General features: G+C 49.3%; 1 protein-coding gene across 7 annotated transcripts in view; it reads right to left on the bottom strand.

The window, feature by feature from the left end:
• Positions 1 to 17,659, bottom strand: part of LOC109492789 — a 408,688-nt gene that overhangs the window by 75,796 nt on the left and 315,233 nt on the right. Inside the window, exon 4 of one of the 7 annotated variants that reach the window (XM_045040862.1) lies at positions 3,082 to 4,439. The exons of the other annotated variants lie outside the window; for them this stretch is intronic. The gene's annotated coding sequence lies outside the window, so the exon portion shown is untranslated. Of the gene's footprint in view, positions 1 to 3,081; positions 4,440 to 17,659 lie in introns of those variants that run through there. 7 annotated transcript variants of the gene reach the window in all.

Raw genomic sequence — 17,659 nt, 5'->3', positions numbered from 1 at the left:
ATTGGGTTAGGGTTATAGGGCTTTAGGGTTAGGGTTATGTCTAGGGTTAGGGTTAATGTAACTGATGCCACAAGTCAAGAACACAAAATAAAAGGCGTGCAGATTAGAAAGAAGAATTGAAACTGTCGTGTTTCACAGTTGAATTGTATGTATAAATGAAAAACACTAAGGAATGTACCTAAAAGCTACTGGAACTAAGTGAATTTAGCACTGTTCTTGAAAGCAAGGTCAGTAGGCATTTCTGTATACTGGCAACAAATGATTGGAAGTTAAGTAAAAATTTAATTTACAATTGCATGCACAAATGTGAAATAATTAAGGGTGAATCAAATGGAGTATGCGTAAGACTCATCTATTGAAAACTACAAAACTTTCCCTAAAGACATTAAGTCCTAAAGAAATGGCGGAGCCTGGGTGGCTCAGTTGGTGAAGCATCCGACTTTGGCTCAGGTCATGATCTCATGGTCCGTGAGTGCGAGTCCCACGTCGGGCTCTGTGCTGACAGCTCAGAGTGGAGCCTGCTTTCGATTCTGGGTCTCCCTCTCTCTCTGCCCCTCCCCTGCTTATGCTCTGTCTCTCTCTGCCTCAAAAATAAATAAACGTTAAAAAAGAATTTTTAAAAATAAAAGAAATGGAGGGACATAGGGTATTGATCGATTGGAAGACTCAACACAGGAAAGATACAGATCCTCTTTGATTGGTTTTTTGTTCAACACAATCCCAGTCCAAATGTCAGCACGTTTTTAGGGTAGACATTTACAAGAGGACTCAGGAATGTCTATGGGGATGCAAAGGATGAAAATAACTTTTATAAGAAGGAAAAATAGGGGCGCCTGGGTGGCGCAGTCGGTTAAGCGTCCGACTTCAGCCAGGTCACGATCTCGCGGTCCGTGGGTTCGAGCCCCGCGTCAGGCTCTGGGCTGATGGCTCGGAACCTGGAGCCTGTTTCAGATTCTGTGTCTCCCTCTCTCTCTGCCCCTCCCCCGTTCATGCTCTGTCTCTCTCTGTCCCAAAAATAAATTTAAAAAACGTTGAAAAAAAAATTAAAAAAAAAAAAAAGAAGGAAAAATAGTGGGACAGTCGGCTGTGTTTGTGCAAGTCCTCTGAGAAGCCAGGGGGAGGGTGTTACTGGAGGAATCGTCTGTGTGAGAGAGAACAGGGGGCAGAGGTCGGGAGCTCTGGAAGCCGAGGTCAGGACAAGCAGATGTGAAGCAGGAAGAACCCAGAGGAGGCAGAAGGAAGGCAAGCTGATGGAACCACCAGCGGCTGCCGTGAGGTCTAACAGGTTGTGCCCGCCTGGGGACGTCCTTGAGACAAGCCCCCAGGACTTCCATGAAACAGCCTGCCTCCGTTTCTGCGTCACCTGGCACCGCCTGGGAGCGTGTGGTTGGAGCAGCCTCCCAGCAACGCAGGACGGATTTAGGAGCGCGGCTGGGCGCGGTCGATCGCACTCCCCAAGCAGGAAGTCCACGAGGCGCCTTCCGATGGCCGCCACATGTACACTAACCAATTTCAAGACTTGCCATGAAGCTACAGTAACTGGAACAGTGTAGTGTTGGCAGGACAGGGATACAGATCAATGGAACGGAGTAGAGGGTCCAGAGATGGACCCGCACATAGATCTTCAACTGATTTCTGACAAAGGCACCACTGCCGTTCAACGGACAGAGGAATACACGTCAAACAGATGGCGCTAGGACACCTGCATGTCGACGTGGGGTAACAAGTGATATCACACCCCAAAAGCAGCTTGAAAGTGCTCCCAGACCTAAAAACGTAAAAGCTAATATTATGAAACTTCTAGGAAAAAGCATAAGAAAACACGTTTGCCATCCTGTGGCGGCCAAGGATTTCCTAGAAAAGACACAAATAGATCATGCTTCTAACAAAACCTATGAAGTAGGTACCTTTACAACCACGTTTACGTGTGAAGAGTCAGCTGGTCACCTGCCCAGGCGCATGTCCCGGAAGCGGCAAACGTGGGGCTCAAACCCAGGTGGCGAGGCTCAAGGACCACGGCGACCTGACTCAGGCCAACTGATGCCAATTTCAGGAAAAATCTCAACGTGGGTTTTATTTTTGGGGGGGGGGGCGGTTCATTGCTCCAAAATTATTCTAAGGAGTGGAGGAAAAAGACACAATAACAACAAAGAAAATATAGAGGAGGAACACTGCCCTGTGTGATTCTAAAATACGTTGTAAAAATACCAAAATTCGAAGTATCAGATGGGCACCCAACCAAGCATAATCCAATGAAAATATCCTCAAATGAGCCTTCGTATCAGTCAAGGTGGTGTGACAGAACACAGCACATGTCTCTGGGCCGGAGAATCGCTTAATCCAATATGTAGGCAGAAGTAACTGGGTAGCTACTGAAAAACAAGTTCACTCGGAATATGATCTCAAGCCATACCTGAAACATTATAAATGGGTTAGGAATCTGGGAGAGGAAGGAATCCTGCTTTACTTACTAGTCCCGGAGCCCGGGGTCTCTCCACGCTGAGCGACGAGGGAGGAAAAGAGAGAGAAAACCCACTTGCCCCGAAGATCCAAGTCTGGACTCCACCTGTCTCCAAGCACCTGTCGGACACACCTCCCAAGCCAGTGGGTGAGAGACGGGAAATGGCCATGTGGATTTGCTCCCGGAGGACACAGAGCCTGCGGGCCACACGGCACCAGACCCAGCCAACTGTGTGCACACCAGGACCCCAACTGGGGTCCTCTAAGTGTGACCTTACATCAGAGAAGTGACCCCCGTGCTGGGGTGGCAGGTTTTGTCCTTGATTCCCATTCGCATGGGGTGAGGCTGGGGGACACACGAGCAGAAAGGTGGAAAAACTTTCACACTCCGTTAGCAAAGCCAACTCCAGAGAAGCTGGGTGAACATAAGCGTGCGACCGTTGGAGAGGGGTTATCAAATGCAATGTGCCCTGTGCTACAGTCTGGTTCAGCAGGGTTTTTTTAAATGTTTATTTATTTATTTATTTTGACAGAGAGAGAGAGAGAGAGAGAGAGAGAGAGCAAGTGACCATGAAGGGGGAAGGACAGAGAGAGGGAGAGGGAGAATCTCAAGCAGGTTGCACACTGTCAGCGCAGAGCCAGAAGTGGGCTTGAACTCACAAACCGTGAGATCATGACCTGAGCCGAAATCAAGAGCTGGACACTTAGCTGACTGAACCACCCAGGCTCCCCTAGTCTGGCTTGGTTTAACATGATAGGGACATGTGACAACGCTTCTGATATGTTGCAAAACATCAGAATAAAATTATCCAACAATGTACACAGAGAAGGAAGGGAAAACACAGAAATACTGACAATTTTCATCTCTGAAAGGTGCCAATGTTCATTTTTACGATAGTCCTATTTTCCATACTTTTTGAGACTTTTCAACAAGCACGCGTTACTCGTTACAGAAACCCCCGCATTCCCACTGTAACCACGGGCGTCCTAGTGGGCGGTGTCCGTCTTTGCTTGGCTGTGCACAGGCTGAGCAGCAGGACTGTGCGTGCCGCACAGACAGCCCCGGCACCTGGGGGTCGGCCATTTAGTGACTTCACGGGGAGAGGATGGGGACCGGTCGCTGGGCTGGGCGAGCTCGGGCAGCTCTCCAGGGGCAGGAAGCGCCCTTGTCCACTCCATCCGGGAGCAGCACCGTCTGGAATGCCAGCCTCCATAGGAGAGACGTCTTTGGAGGAGACTGGAGTCTGTTAGCATGAAACACGGCAGGCGGCCGTGGAGGCAGGGCCACCATACCATGTCGCCTCCATGTCCTCGCGTGGGCCGGCTCGGCGGAAGGGGACCCCGACCTCCCTCCCGGTGACAGGGGCAGGAGACTGCCTATGAGGGTCTGCATGGGCTTCCCTGTCTCAAGCCTGTAGGTGCCCGAACACAGGATGCCTGGCCTCGTGCAGGGGCCGCAGGGGACAGAGGCTGACGGGTGGCTGGTACCTCCAGGGGACGAAAGGCCACGGGACCGCAGGTGTGTATGCTCTGGCTAGTGCCGCTGAGCGCCATCCACATGGCACCAAGGACACGGAGCCCGAGGGAAGCAGACGGGCCTGGTACAGCCTCCTGGCTCCCCCTTCCCGCCTCGGCTCCCGGGGAGAGGCAGTGTCCGTCGAGCAAACCTTTCCCAGCTGGTTTTGTGTTGTTTCTTTGCACGGCCATCGGCAGCAGTGGCGTGCTGGCAGACGTGTGACAACCAGTTCTGTCTGCGGGCGAGGAGGGTGGGGGACATCCTGGTGTCTGTGACGACTTCCATGCTGTGGATACCCCCACCACGACCGCGCTCAAGCTTCCAGGGTAACTCAGGGCAGACGGGGCTGGGGAGGCACTGGCTCTGGGAGCCCGTGAGAGCAGGCTTCAGCTCAGGCTGACACCGGGCGCACAAAACCGGGGCTCCCGTCCACGGATGGCACGAATAGAAACTCCTGCAACCCCTTTGGAAGAGAATGTGGAGATATTCATCAAATGCCTTCAAAGTGACCAGGACTGTTAACCTAATAGCATAATGCCATTTCTGAACATCTAAAGACGCAACGGGCCAAATGCAGGGATGCGTGGGTCTGGAGCCACTGGTGGGTCCCCCCCCCCTCAAATCTATGTCCCCTCGGCTACCAGTCATGTTTTCCCATCGTGAACAATTGGAACGTCGAAACCAAAAAGCGATATCCCTTTATTTAGGTGTCCCGAATTTCCTCACCGACTTTAGAGCAAAGCACACACGCACACACACGAGTTACAAATGAGGGCCCTGAACCCACGGAGGTGACAGCAATCACAGCCAACACGCGGGTTCGAGGGGCTCCCTGACGCCAGCAGCCCGCACTCAGCTGACAGGCAGGTGATGGGCGGAAACTGGTCCTGGTGCCCGCGACCTGCACTGAGCGTCGAGATGGAAGGGGCTCAGGCAGAGGGAGGACAAGGCACTGCCTGTAGCTCGGCTCAGATCTCTGACGGCTGCCCGAGACACAGCCTGATGAGCAGGAGCAAAAGGGAAAAGGAGACCGCCTTCTGAGGAGCTCATGACCTGTAGATGGGGCAGCTCGGCGTGGCACGTGCTTGTGGGGGTGGCGGAGACCACGGGAGACTTGCAGGAGAACCACGCAGGCCCCCGGGAGTGGGCTGGACCCCCCGGGCCGGTGCCAGGCCAGCGCTGAGCGGGCGGGCGGATGGACGGACGACTGAGCGGACGACCCCACAAGGCATGAGTGGCGTGAGAGCCGGCTCTCTGCTCCCAGAGCTAGGCAAGCAGCCAGAGGCAGGGGGAGCTTCCTAGGACGCGCCGGCTCCCTCCAAGGGCACTCCCTGCCCCGCACATCCTGCCCCGCCCTGCGCCCCCCACGTCAGAGCGTGGCAGTCACCGTTTCATGCATGCCGGTTCCCCTACCCTTGCTGGGCTCTCCAGACACCACACAGTCTCATCCTGGCCCTGAGGCAAGAGCCACACAGCTCGTGATTCACCGCAGAGTGGACGTGGTCGGGGGGGGGGGGGGGTCCCTCATCTGCGCCACAGTGTGGCCCACAGTGTGGCCCCTAGCGCTAAGGCCCTGGCAAGGCTGTGCCCCCCAAAACCGGCTGCTTCTCTGTTGAGCGTGGAGACACTTGGGCACAAACAGCTGGCAAATACGTCCACAGACATATTGACATGTGACCAAGGTCCGTCTATGGGGCAAACGCCGGGGAAGCAGCCATTTATCCTCAAGTACCCCCCTGAACACAGCCTGGCGCTGTCCCCCCTGCAATCTCCCCAAATTCTTCCCGGCGCGGCCCAGAACGTGTACGAAACACAGAAGGTTCGTAGAACTCGGTTTCATTTTGGGAGGATGCCGGCCTCTTCTGCCCCCTTTTCCCCAGAAACGTTCACGCTTGACCATTATAGAAAGAGGAACTCTACAGCCTGGGGGTGGGGGGGATGCACCCCAGCGCCCCCTGCTCCCCTGCTCCCCGCCGGAGCCCCGGCCACATCGCCGGCCTCCCACACAGACGCTGGCTCCTCTCAGCCGCCTGCAGACATTTCTTTTTGTTCTGTCAACAGCAGCAGTGAAAAGGGCGAGCCACCCTCCTCTCGGGTAATATTTTCACGGAAATTTAAATCGACTCCTGTTGGCTGAGTCTTCTCGGAGATACATAAGCCCTCTACTCTCCTTGTTCGTGTGGATTTTATATCTTCTTTTAAACGGTTGGTTGGGAGCTTCTGGCTCCGCTTAAGGTCATTGACATTTTAGACACGATCGTTTCTGTGTCCCTCCACGTTGCCACGTGCACACACCCGTGTGCGCACGTACACACACACACACACACACACACACACACACACACTCATTCTACTTCCAGAATCGTCACACTCTTACCCACGCTCTACGTGTCTCAAGGGCGTTCCAAGAGAGTCAGTCTGCCGGGTAAGTCTTCTGGGCACATTTCCACAATCATCTATCATTCCGTCCATCTACCCATCTATTCCTTTCATTTCACATACTCATTATTATTTTCTCCATTTGCTCCTAACACTTGGGCGCTATGCTGAGTCATGCAACAAAATGTTGACCAAGACAAACCTGGGGCCCTGATCTCATGGAGTTTCCAGCCCAGCAGAGGAGCGGGAGGGTATACGAGGGAGTACACATCTGGTGATGTCAGTTCAACGGTGGTAAAGGCTAAAAAGAAGGATGTTTTCCTCCCTATCAGCCAGCGAACAATCTCATTCATAATGAGTGCACCCCACCAATTCTTTCTCATGATGCTGTGCTTTGCTTATATAATTAAATGGGGTTTTACCTGGCAATTTATACCCCAGGTTTCCCCAGAAGAACCCAGAGATCTTACTGGCCTAACAGCATCTCAGGACAGTCAGTCAGCTCGAACAGTAACCTGAGAAGTGGGCTTTTCCATCCATATATTTTCAATGGTGGTGCAGAGAGAATAGTGACAGTGGCGTTACCATACCTCCCGGAACCACACCAGGTTCTGCACACGCATCTCCTTCTCGCGCCCCCCCCCCCCGGGGGCCCAATGGCGAGGGCGTCCCTGGTCACCCTCGCTCAGGCCACAGACAAGTCTGACACGTGATGTCCTGCTCCTGCCCCTTCCACCCAAACCACCCTCACACTCCCCAACCATCTCGTCCTCGAGCAGACTTAATGCTTCTCCCCCAGCACAAAAATGTCCCCCAGCTCCCACTTTCCAAGAGGCAAATGTTAAGTATGTTGGTCTGGCATTCAATGCCCTCTGGAAAGTTTACAAAAGAAACTGGTTGGGAGAGGGGGGTCGGGGACACTTCTCTGGATAGCCCTTCGAAAACTTGGAGCCCTGAATCTTTAATTAATTTATTAGAAATAAATGAAGTTTCACAAAGAACAAAGAGAAGAATGTGTGAGCGCTTCTAAAGATCTGCCAAAGGTGTTTCGTGTGGTCCTAAATGCACACAGGCCTGGGGGGGGCCGATAAAAAGTGGGCTCCTAAAGCAGGAAGAAGCCTTTAGAACAATCCTTGTCCGATAGGGAAGGCCCACTTCCACGTGGCCATCGTGCCCCATGAGGCCGGAGGGCCCGCCTGCCGCACGAGATGTCCTCACCGAGCTTAATGTCTTAGTGTTGGGGTTTAAGACGGTGTCTTAAGAAGCCGCAGGTGCACCCCGTCCCTTGCTCCTTCCTGAAAGAATCCCAAGGACAAAGTGAGTCCCCAGAAGGACAGGAGAAGTCAGGCTGGCGATTTCCTGGCGCTCCTCCAGGAAGATTTTCTACAAGAAAAGCCTCCTGACCCTTCCTCACAGCAGGAGCAGACCTCAGCCCCGACCCCCGGGGAACGGTGGGAAGGCCATGCCCCCCACGATTTGGAAACCCAGAGTCTCCACCAGAGCAGACACTGCAGGGCAGAACCCCTGCCGGCCGGCTGTCTCCCCAGGTGGGCTGAGTTTGCTCCCTGCACCATCACGTGCCCCTCTCTGGTTTTGGGGGAGATATTTGTAAATCTTTAAAAATGCATAAAGGTTACAAAAAATAATATGACAAAGACTTCCAGGAACTGCCACCCAGAATTTTAAAACAATCACTACCTTCTTCTTTGTTTCTTATTTTAGGAAAATACAAGAATCCAGGAGACAGCAGGGCTCTCAGAGGACCACCCTCCACTCTCAGCTGTGTCAGGGGACCACCCCTCCCTGGGTCGCACCTCCTTCCCCGGGAAAGCCCACAGCCAGTGCCTGATGACGGGGGATGAAAAGACCCCACGCAGGACAATCTGCGGGGGGCCCAGGCCCCGTGCTTGCCCCAGGAGGCGGCTGGGTCTTTGCTGGGTCCACATCCCAGGTCATTTCTCCCTTGGCCCGTGGTCACTGGTGTGCTTCCCAGGAGCAGTGGATTCCCTCTCCCTCCCACTCCTCCTCTCTGATATCCTGCAGCTCCAGAAAACCCACTGTGAGACAAAAATATTACCGATACAACAACCCCCCTTTGTACTTCTCCCTGGTCCTCGTCTCTTCCTTGTCTTTCCATGGACAACAACAAACACGAATTTTATGTTTATCCTTTGTGTCTATGCTGTACTATCACCCCAACCTGCAAACGACATGCAGTTTGTGTCCTTTTTAAAGAACACACAAACGTTAAGCTCTACTTTCATTCTACCACTTGCTTCTTTATTCAACATTGCTTCTAAGGTCTGCCAAATTAATACACTGCTGATCAGGTTCAATCATTATCATCTCTGTAGAGCGCAGTAATCTATATCATAAGTGCACCAATGGACCGTATTAATTCTGCTGTCAGTTCTGCTGTCTGTATTAGTTCTGCTGTCAGCGAACGTGTAGACTGCTTTCCAAATTTACCGCTGCAAACCAGGCTGCAGCAAACAGCACCGTGCACAGCGCCATGGACTGTAAGTCCCAGGTAGCGCCCACCACGTTTGCTAGAAATCGCCACGCCGCTCTGCAAACAAACGGTGGTAGGAGTTCACACCCGACAGTATTCTCCCCTCACATGTCCACACCAACACGTAGTCTTATCACGTACTTCCAGTCTTCTGGGTGCAACACGGTGGCTCACTGTTTGACCCGAACCTCCAGAATTAGTACCAGTGATGATTAGTGGAACCGATGGATGGAAGAGAGAAAACTATAAGTATTTAACCCACAATAGTTAAATCGCAACTCTTCTTTCTTGGTTCTAACATATGCACTAACGCTAAATCTACCGAAAGAAATGACTTTGCTGCAACCTACAGTGTTTCATAAGGTTAGCTTTATGGTTTTGCCGTCCAACCTACGTTCATTGAGTACCAACTGTACATCAGGCATCATTCTGGATGCTGGGGATATAATTCTGAATATTTTATAATTACCACAGATTCCAGTTTAGATTCCCATCACAGGAGTATTCTGTCTCTTACATCTTTTTATTACCGGGTTCTACACATATTGTCCTACCAGCAGAGAACACATTATGTATAATATTGACCCTTTGGAACTGGAACGGGTCTCTTGTTCCATGGCTCCCAAGTCATTATTGTAAATGTACTTTGGGTAAAGAAAAGGATATGACTTTCTGTGTGGGGAATGTAAACATCGCTGCACGTGTACCGTCCAAAATTCAGTTGAGACTCTTCAAGTTTTTGCCCGATTGGTCCAATGCTAAAAGAGGTGTCTTAGTCTCGTGCACTGTCGATGAGACGACAGGCTTGCACCGGTTTTCCTCTTAACCCTGCCCGTGGGCGCTCTTTTTATTTCAAACCTGTGCTGCTAACGTGCATATAATTTGGTCATTTCTGTATCTCTGTTGATTTCTCCTTTTATTACAGCTCCTCAAAATTAACTAAAAATATAATGAGATTCAAATCAAAGAACTAATCAGAGTTTCTGAAGTGAAGTTAGCAGAAGAGTTCAAAATTCGTCTGAATAAATAAACTCCTCTGTTTGTTCAAGAAATATATTCATGTGTCCACAGTGTGCCAGGCACTGTCCTGGGCCTGGGCGTGTACTGATGAATTCCACAGATACAGCTCCTTCCTTCCAGGTGTTGATGAGGGAGAGGATGTCACTGGAGTAAGCACAGCTCAAAGACAGCATGGTGAGACACACTTAACTACACGGGAACATCAGGGAAGACCATTCCAAGGAGACACACAGGCTCTGATCTGAAGAACGCACAGGGGGGTAGCAAGGCAAAGGGTGGAGACAGGAAAAGAGCTAAACACGGTGTGTTTTGGAGAAGACAGGATTGTACGTATGGAAAATCCAAAACGACCTCCACATGAACCATAAAAAATAGTAGGAGGCTTTTGCGACTCAAGATCATACCGTATCAATTGTATTTCTCTATCCTGATAATAAAAAGATGTGACATGAATATTTGAAAATGTTAACAGTACTAAAAATTGTCAGGTACAGTATCAGAATAAATCCAACAAAAGGTGTGTAAGGACTCGGTGGAGAAAATTAAATTTTAAAGAGAAAAAAACCTACAACAAATCAAATAAGACGTAAGACAGACAAATGAAAAGATGGTATAAAGTGACAGTTCTCTCCAAACGAATTTATTAGTTCAGTATAATGCTCTGCAGATAGATTGACAAGCACTTCACAAAGAAAGGATCCAACCAGCAAACAGACAAAAATGCACCGCATTTCACTGGCAGTCAGGGAAATGTGCGTGAAAACTCTGTGAGATACGACTTACCCTACGGGCTGGCCAAACTGAGAAAGACTGATAACACCAAGTATTGATGAGGAGAGGGGGCAACCAGAACTCACAATTGTTGCTGACGGGAGATTAAGGGGTTCAACTAATTGGAAGAACATTTGGCAGTATCTACCAAAGCAGAAGATAATACAAACCCTATGAACTCCCAAATCCACACATGGGTGCCTACCCTGGAGAAAGGCAGACGCACACACGCTAAGATGTCTGTACAAGAACATTCGTAGCACAGTTATTTGCAGTACTCCAATCTACAAACGATCCAACGTCCACTGACAGTAGAATAAATAAGGAAGCCTTCAAACTGTGGCATATTTATACAATGTTCTGCTGTACAGCAATAAAAACAAACACACCATGAGTACAGTTGGCATAGATAAATCTCAAAGACATCATTTTGAGCAAAAGAAGCCAGACACCAATGAACACAAATTATAGCATCCCATTGACATCATGTTCGAAGCCAGGCAAAATTAAACTCCATTTATCAGGGACGCATAATTAGGTAGTAAACCTATAAAGAAAATCAATCAAGGAAATACCATAACATTCAAGATAGCAGCTACATGGTAAGGTATGGATAGGGATTCTGGGACACTTGGCAAAGTCTTAGTTTTGACCTAGGTGGAGGCAATAAAAGTGTTTTATTGTAATTTGTTCATCTGTATATCTACTCCCTCCCACCACACACTTTTATGGGTTTGTCACAGCTTACAAAACGAAAGAGAAACAACCAACACTACAAATACTATACATAAAGTTTTAAAAGAAATGGAAAGAGGGGCTCCTGGGTGGCTCAGTCAGTTGGGCATCTGACTTTGGCTCAGGTCATGATCTCATGGTACATGAGCTTGAGACCCCCATCAGGCTCTGTGTTGACAGCTCAGAGCCTGGAGCCTGCTTCAGATTCTGTGTCTCCCTCTCTCTCTCCTCCCTGCTCGTGCTCTGTCTCTCTCTCCCTCAAAAATAAACAAACATTAAAAAATAACTACAAAATAAATGCAAAGTGTGATAACAAGAGTGCCTGGAAGGTGCTAGAGAGACCGTCTTCTCTCAAGGTGGGAAACACTCCCAAAGAGGCCCGGGAGTGTGCATGGTGGTCAAGGCGGATCTCTGACACCGGCAAGTTACTTGGCTTCCGGCAAGTTACTCCACGCCCCTAAGCCTCTGGAACAACAGGAAAACCGGGGCAACATGCCAGGGAGGGGGCGTCCCCCACATACTGCCTGGGACGCCCACCCCATCCTTGCTGGGTGAGACCATCGAGGACCCCCAGCCTGCAAGTGAACATATACTATGGAATGAAAGAAAATAAACCTCAAAATGATAAAGCCCTCCTATTTTCAACATGGGTTTTTCAATAAGACCCACCTCACGGGACTGGGGACAAGTTGCTTAAGAAGCTAACTCACAGAAACCACGAGCAGAGTGAATTGGCTACCATATTTAATGAATGAAGTGTTCCAAACATCAGAGAGGAAAAGATACATTAAAAGGCATGTGAAAGGCGAACAAAGGAAGGCACACAAATGGAATTAAACTATGGAAAGGAGCCATTGTCATGTAATTACATTCATGTGAGATTTACCAAGATAACATTCTGGCCCCACCCTTCCAAGATTCAGAACATTTTCTTTTTTCTCTTCTTTATTTTTTTTAATTTTAGAGGGAGAGAGCGAGGGAGAGGAAGAGAGACAGAGAGAGAGAATCTCAAGCAGGCTCCATGCTCAGTAAGCTGACATGGAGCTTGATCCCACGACCGTGAGATCACGACCTGAGCCAAAATCAAGAGTCGGTGGCTCAACCGACTGAGCCGCCCAGGTGCCCCGAGAGGCAGAACATTTTAATATCCACTGTTGGTTAAGTTTGGGGGAAGCAAACATGGGGTAGTCAGAGCTCTAGAAATCGCTGGAAGCATCAGGCACCCCCCACATTTAGAGCTGAGTGTGAACGGCAAAGGTGTGAGCAGGTCTTGCGTCTGTTGCATCACCGCAGCGCTACGGTTCACAGGTGGGGAGAAAGGCCCAAAAGAGAGACCCGGGAGGCTGGGTCCTCGGGGCAGGGCTTGGGCTTGGAACTGTCCCAGGCGCTCACTCGACAAGACGTAAGTGGTTTTGTTTGTAGTGTTTTAAGCCACCCTGTGCTTTAGATCCAATTCTTTGTGAAAGAAATATTGTTTCTGAGACGTGAAGGATTGGCAAGAGCTTGGTGTCTCTTCATTCTAAAAGGATCGCCTCCAGAAATATCTTTCTATTAGGGGCATTGATTTTTCGGAGTCTCTCATATCTTTGCTGCAAGACTTTCCTCCAGGAGCTGATACTTCCGCACTGATGTCCTGACACAAGACCGACGGGTACCTCGCTGGGCGCTGACTCTATCAGGAGCAATAAACTGCAGGCACATCCCCGGCTAATAGAAATCGCCTCCCGGCTCTGCGCCCGGATTGGGATTCCAGACACCTTTCCGCCGAGCCTCTGCAGGGCAGGCCCTCAGCTCCGTGCCTGTTGGAGACTCATTTCCACAAAATATGTTGCAAGGCTACCTCCTGCTCCCTGACCCGTATTAGCATCGAAACCGCCCATGTACCCTGGCAGTGGCATTAGCATCCGGCATGCCTGTTCATTTCTTTCCTTCTTTACTGAGGAAATTGCCTGTGGTTCCACAGGATCGTAACTGTTATGACAACTGAAAACACCACGCTGAGAATTCCTTGTGTGACCTCACACTGTTGACACATCTATTTAGATCTCGAAATTAAAACCGCACGCCTAGAAAGTCCTCGAGAATAGAGCAAAGGACACCACGGTGCTACATTTCATAACAGAAAAGCATTCAATCGTGCATCTGTTACGTCCCCTAAAAGGGAGCTCCTTTGTTAATCTAAGTCGCCAGAATTTATTAATCACTTACTGTGTGTGAGGCATTGTCTGGGGACCGGAACAGCAGCCGGGGAAACAAAGAGGAACCACAGGCGAGCTCCGCCTCTTGCGGCAATCACGGGCCAGAGGGGGCAGCTCGAGAAGGATTAAACTTCGCCAACCCCAACACCGGGTAAAGTGCCTCAAGGATTCTGTGGCAAAATCACGGCAGTTCATGGAACTTGCGGTTTCCCTCACCTCCCACGTGGACTGCTCCCCCGCCTCCAGTCTTGTTCCCCTGACCACGCTGGCCTCGGAATCGACTTTGAAGCACAGGTTTGGTCATGCCGGTGTCTGGGCTAAAACGACTCAATGGCTCTGTGTTGTCCTTAACCTTAAGTCCAAAGTTCTTAAGAGGCCGGTAAAGTCTCTCTCTTTTCTCCTTGCTCACGTCCGAATCTTTAACGTCAGTTAGCTCTTTGCAGGTGCCCTGCTTTGCTCTACAGCCCTCTCCCCGACCTCACCCCCTGGCTCCACTCCATCCCGTAGCATCCACTTCCTGTCTCACCGTGGAGATCCCTTCCTCTGTGACTCCATATCTAGGTTGTGTGGCTTCCTGCTTCTGTCCGTCACAGCCCCTGCCCTTGACTTATCATGTGACTCCTCACACCACTATTATGAGTGCCCGTCAACCAGAGCAGGGCTCTGTGAGGACACACGGGGTCTGCTCGGGCCACCATCGTCACCTCTAGCACCTAGCACGGTGCCTGGCTCATAGCAGATGCTTAGGACATACACATGGATGAGCAAAGGGGGGAATGTCTTCACGCTGTCCTAGCCGTGAAGCATCCATAACTGCACTCAGCAAGTGGGCCTTAGTCCATCCAGGCTGCCACCGCAAATCGCCACAGACCGGGTGGCTGACAAGCAACAGGAACGTACTGCTCCCAGTTCTGGAGGCTTGGAGATCCAAGACCAAGATGCCAACATGGCTGTCTTCCGTGGGGTTCTGCTTCCTGGTTCACAGGAACCTTCTCACTGTGTCCTCGATGGTGGAAGGGGGGTGGCGATCTCTCTGGAGCCTCTTCAGTAAGGCACTAATCCCACTGGCGAGGGCTCCACCCTCCTGACTTCAGCACCTCCCAAAAGCTTCACCTACTAAAACCACCACGTTGGGCATTAGGATCTCAACACAGAAATTCGGGAGGGGACACAAACATTCGGACCATAGCGATGCAGAAAACATGCTCCTTTCATTGGGAATTTCAAAAGACAGGCATGCAATGAGAAATTCAGTTGGGAAGGCAGGTTGAGGCCAGATCCTAGGAGGCCTTGAATGTCAGGCTAGGGATCCGGGAGGCAAGACTTGCGCTACCTCTGGGAGACTGACAGGGACAGGAGTCACTGCCCCACCTGAAACCATCAAAACAGAAGAGCAGGAAAAACATACAAAAGAGCAGTTCTCAAGAGGCGGGACATCAGGCAGTGAACAACAGTGATGCGTGAGAGGAAGTTCACAAACCACATGAGCCTTATCGCTGCCCCCTGCACTGCCTTGAGAGCCACAGCGTGGGAACAGCAACCCAGGAGACAGGACAGAGACTCCGGAACACTAGGCCGGTGAGAGTTTACACAGCAGAGTGCTGTCAGAGCACCCTGCACACAGGGAAAACCCATTTCTGCAAGAGGATATCTTGTGATATTCAGCCAGGGAGAGCCAAGTACACGTCAGCCTATGTGGCAGGTGGGAGAATCTACATGAGGACAGGGGAAACCTACCCAGAAGAAAACCGCTGAGCCTCACATAGGGCCAGATACGGTGCTTGTTCTCACCAGCCAGACTGCAAAATCTCATCATTCACGGTGCACTGGGTAAATTACGCCGGAAGATCTTGCCTCAGTGACGGGCACAGTTAGTTCTAGATGGTACCCCACCCCAATGGACCCAGCCAACAAATCGGGAGAACAAAACCTGAGAGAATCGAACTGTCTCCTATTAGCTTGACTGTGTCCCCGAAAGAAGTCCAGTAACAGCGGTGGGGTTGCAAAAATATCCAGCACTGAGTAAAATCTATGATGTCTGCTATTCTGAGATGAACAGATAAACAAAAGACCAGGGAAACACAACCCATAATGAGGAGAATTGATTAGTCAATTGAAGCCAACCCAGAACTGACACAGGGGTTAGGATCAGCAAACAGAAACATTAAAATTTATCACAAATGCATCCCCTGGGTTCAAGTTTCTTACAGACATGAAAGATATAAAATAACACAACAGAAATCCTCAAGGTAAAAACTACAAATCTGAAATGCAAGTTCCACTAGATGGGCAAATTAGACACTGCTGAAGAAAAAATAGTGAGGCTGAAGACAACAATAGAAACTACCTAAAATAAAACACAAAGAAAGAAAATAATCAAGAAAAATGAGCCAACCACTGGGCACTTGTGGGACAACCTCAAGAGCTACAATATGTGTGTAATTTGAGGACTAGAAGGAATGGAGAGGAGGGCAGAGAAAGCATCGAGAAAATAGTAGCAGAAAAGGCTTCAATTTGATAAAATAATAAACCCATAGATTGAAGAGCTTAATGAATCCCACAGCATATCCTAATTGAAACAGTGAAATCTTGTCAGGAAGCAATCCTAACTACCTGCTACCTAGGTGAAAAGCACTTTATTATGTTTTTTAATGTTTGTTTATTTTTGAGACAGAGAGAGAGCATGAGCAGTGAAGGGGCAGAGAGAGAGGGAGAATGTGAAGCAGGCTCCAGGTTCTGAGCTGTCGGCACAGAGCCCAACACGGGGCTCGAACTCACGGACTGTGAGATCATGACCTGAGCCGAAGTCGGACGCCCAACCGACTGAGCCACCCAGGCGCCCAAAAGCACTTTAAATATAAGCATAAAGAGGAGTTAAAACAAAAGCACAGGGAGAATATATACCCGCTAACACTAGTCAAAATAAGGTTGGACTGACTATTTTATTTCAGACAAAGAGAAGTAACAGGTTTTGAAAGTCACTTCATAAGGAGAGGGGCGCTGAACCGGTCAAGAAGCTCAAACAAGTTTAAACCTTTACGAACCTCATAACAAAACTTCCCAATACACTGAGTGAAACAGATACAACTACAAAGCAAAGGAGAGAAAATAAAACCATGGTAGCTTCCGCTCAGGACCTTGTTGAAGGAGCAGAGAACCAGCGGGAATGTGGCCTAGTTCGATACCACTATCAACAACCTTGACTGACACAGAACGCCGGACCCCAAAAAGCAGAATGCACATTCTTTTCAGGCATGCACATAAAGTTTCCCAAGATAGATAACGTTCTGGAGGATAATTTAAGTCTAAACAAACTTCAGGGGATTCAAATCATGAAAGTATGTGCTCTGACCAAAACGAATCTAACCACAAGTTAAAATATACAAGTTAATAACTATAATAACAAGTTAGTAACTACAAGAAAGATATCTTGAACATGCCCAGATATTTGAAAACAAAAAACATGTATTTCTAAATAAGCTGTGGGTCAAAGAAGAAACCAAAAGGGAAATTAGAAAGTATTTTAAACTGAATGAAAAACACATCATATCAGAATGTGTGAAACACAGCAAGTACAAGAATCAGGTAGGAATTTACAGCACCAAATGCCGACATCAGAAAAGAAGAAAGATTGGGGCGCCTGGGTGGCGCAGTCGGTTAAGCGTCCGACTTCAGCCAGGTCACGATCTCGCGGTCCGTGAGTTCGAGCCCCGTGTCAGGCTCTGGGCTGATGGCTCGGAGCCTGGAGCCTGTTTCCGATTCTGTGTCTCCCTCTCTCTCTGCCCCTCCCCCGTTCATGCTCTGTCTCTCTCTGTCCCCCCAAAAAATAAATAAACGTTGAAAAAAAAAAGAAAAGAAGAAAGATCTCAAAGAAGGACTTCAGCTTCGTCTTTGAACAACTAGAAAAACAACAGCACATTAAACCCATAGTAAGCAGAATAAAGGAAACAGGAAAACTCAACATGGAAGCCAACAAAAAAGAAAACAGAAATGGATCAAATCAAAAGTTGGTCCTTTGAACAGATCAACATAATTGATAGTGATAAAGAAACAGAGAAAACACAAATC

This window comes from Felis catus, chromosome D2, assembly GCF_018350175.1.
Source record: "Felis catus isolate Fca126 chromosome D2, F.catus_Fca126_mat1.0, whole genome shotgun sequence".
Classification (NCBI taxonomy): Eukaryota; Metazoa; Chordata; class Mammalia; order Carnivora; family Felidae; genus Felis; species Felis catus.
This window is presented reverse-complemented; position numbering and strand designations above follow the sequence as displayed.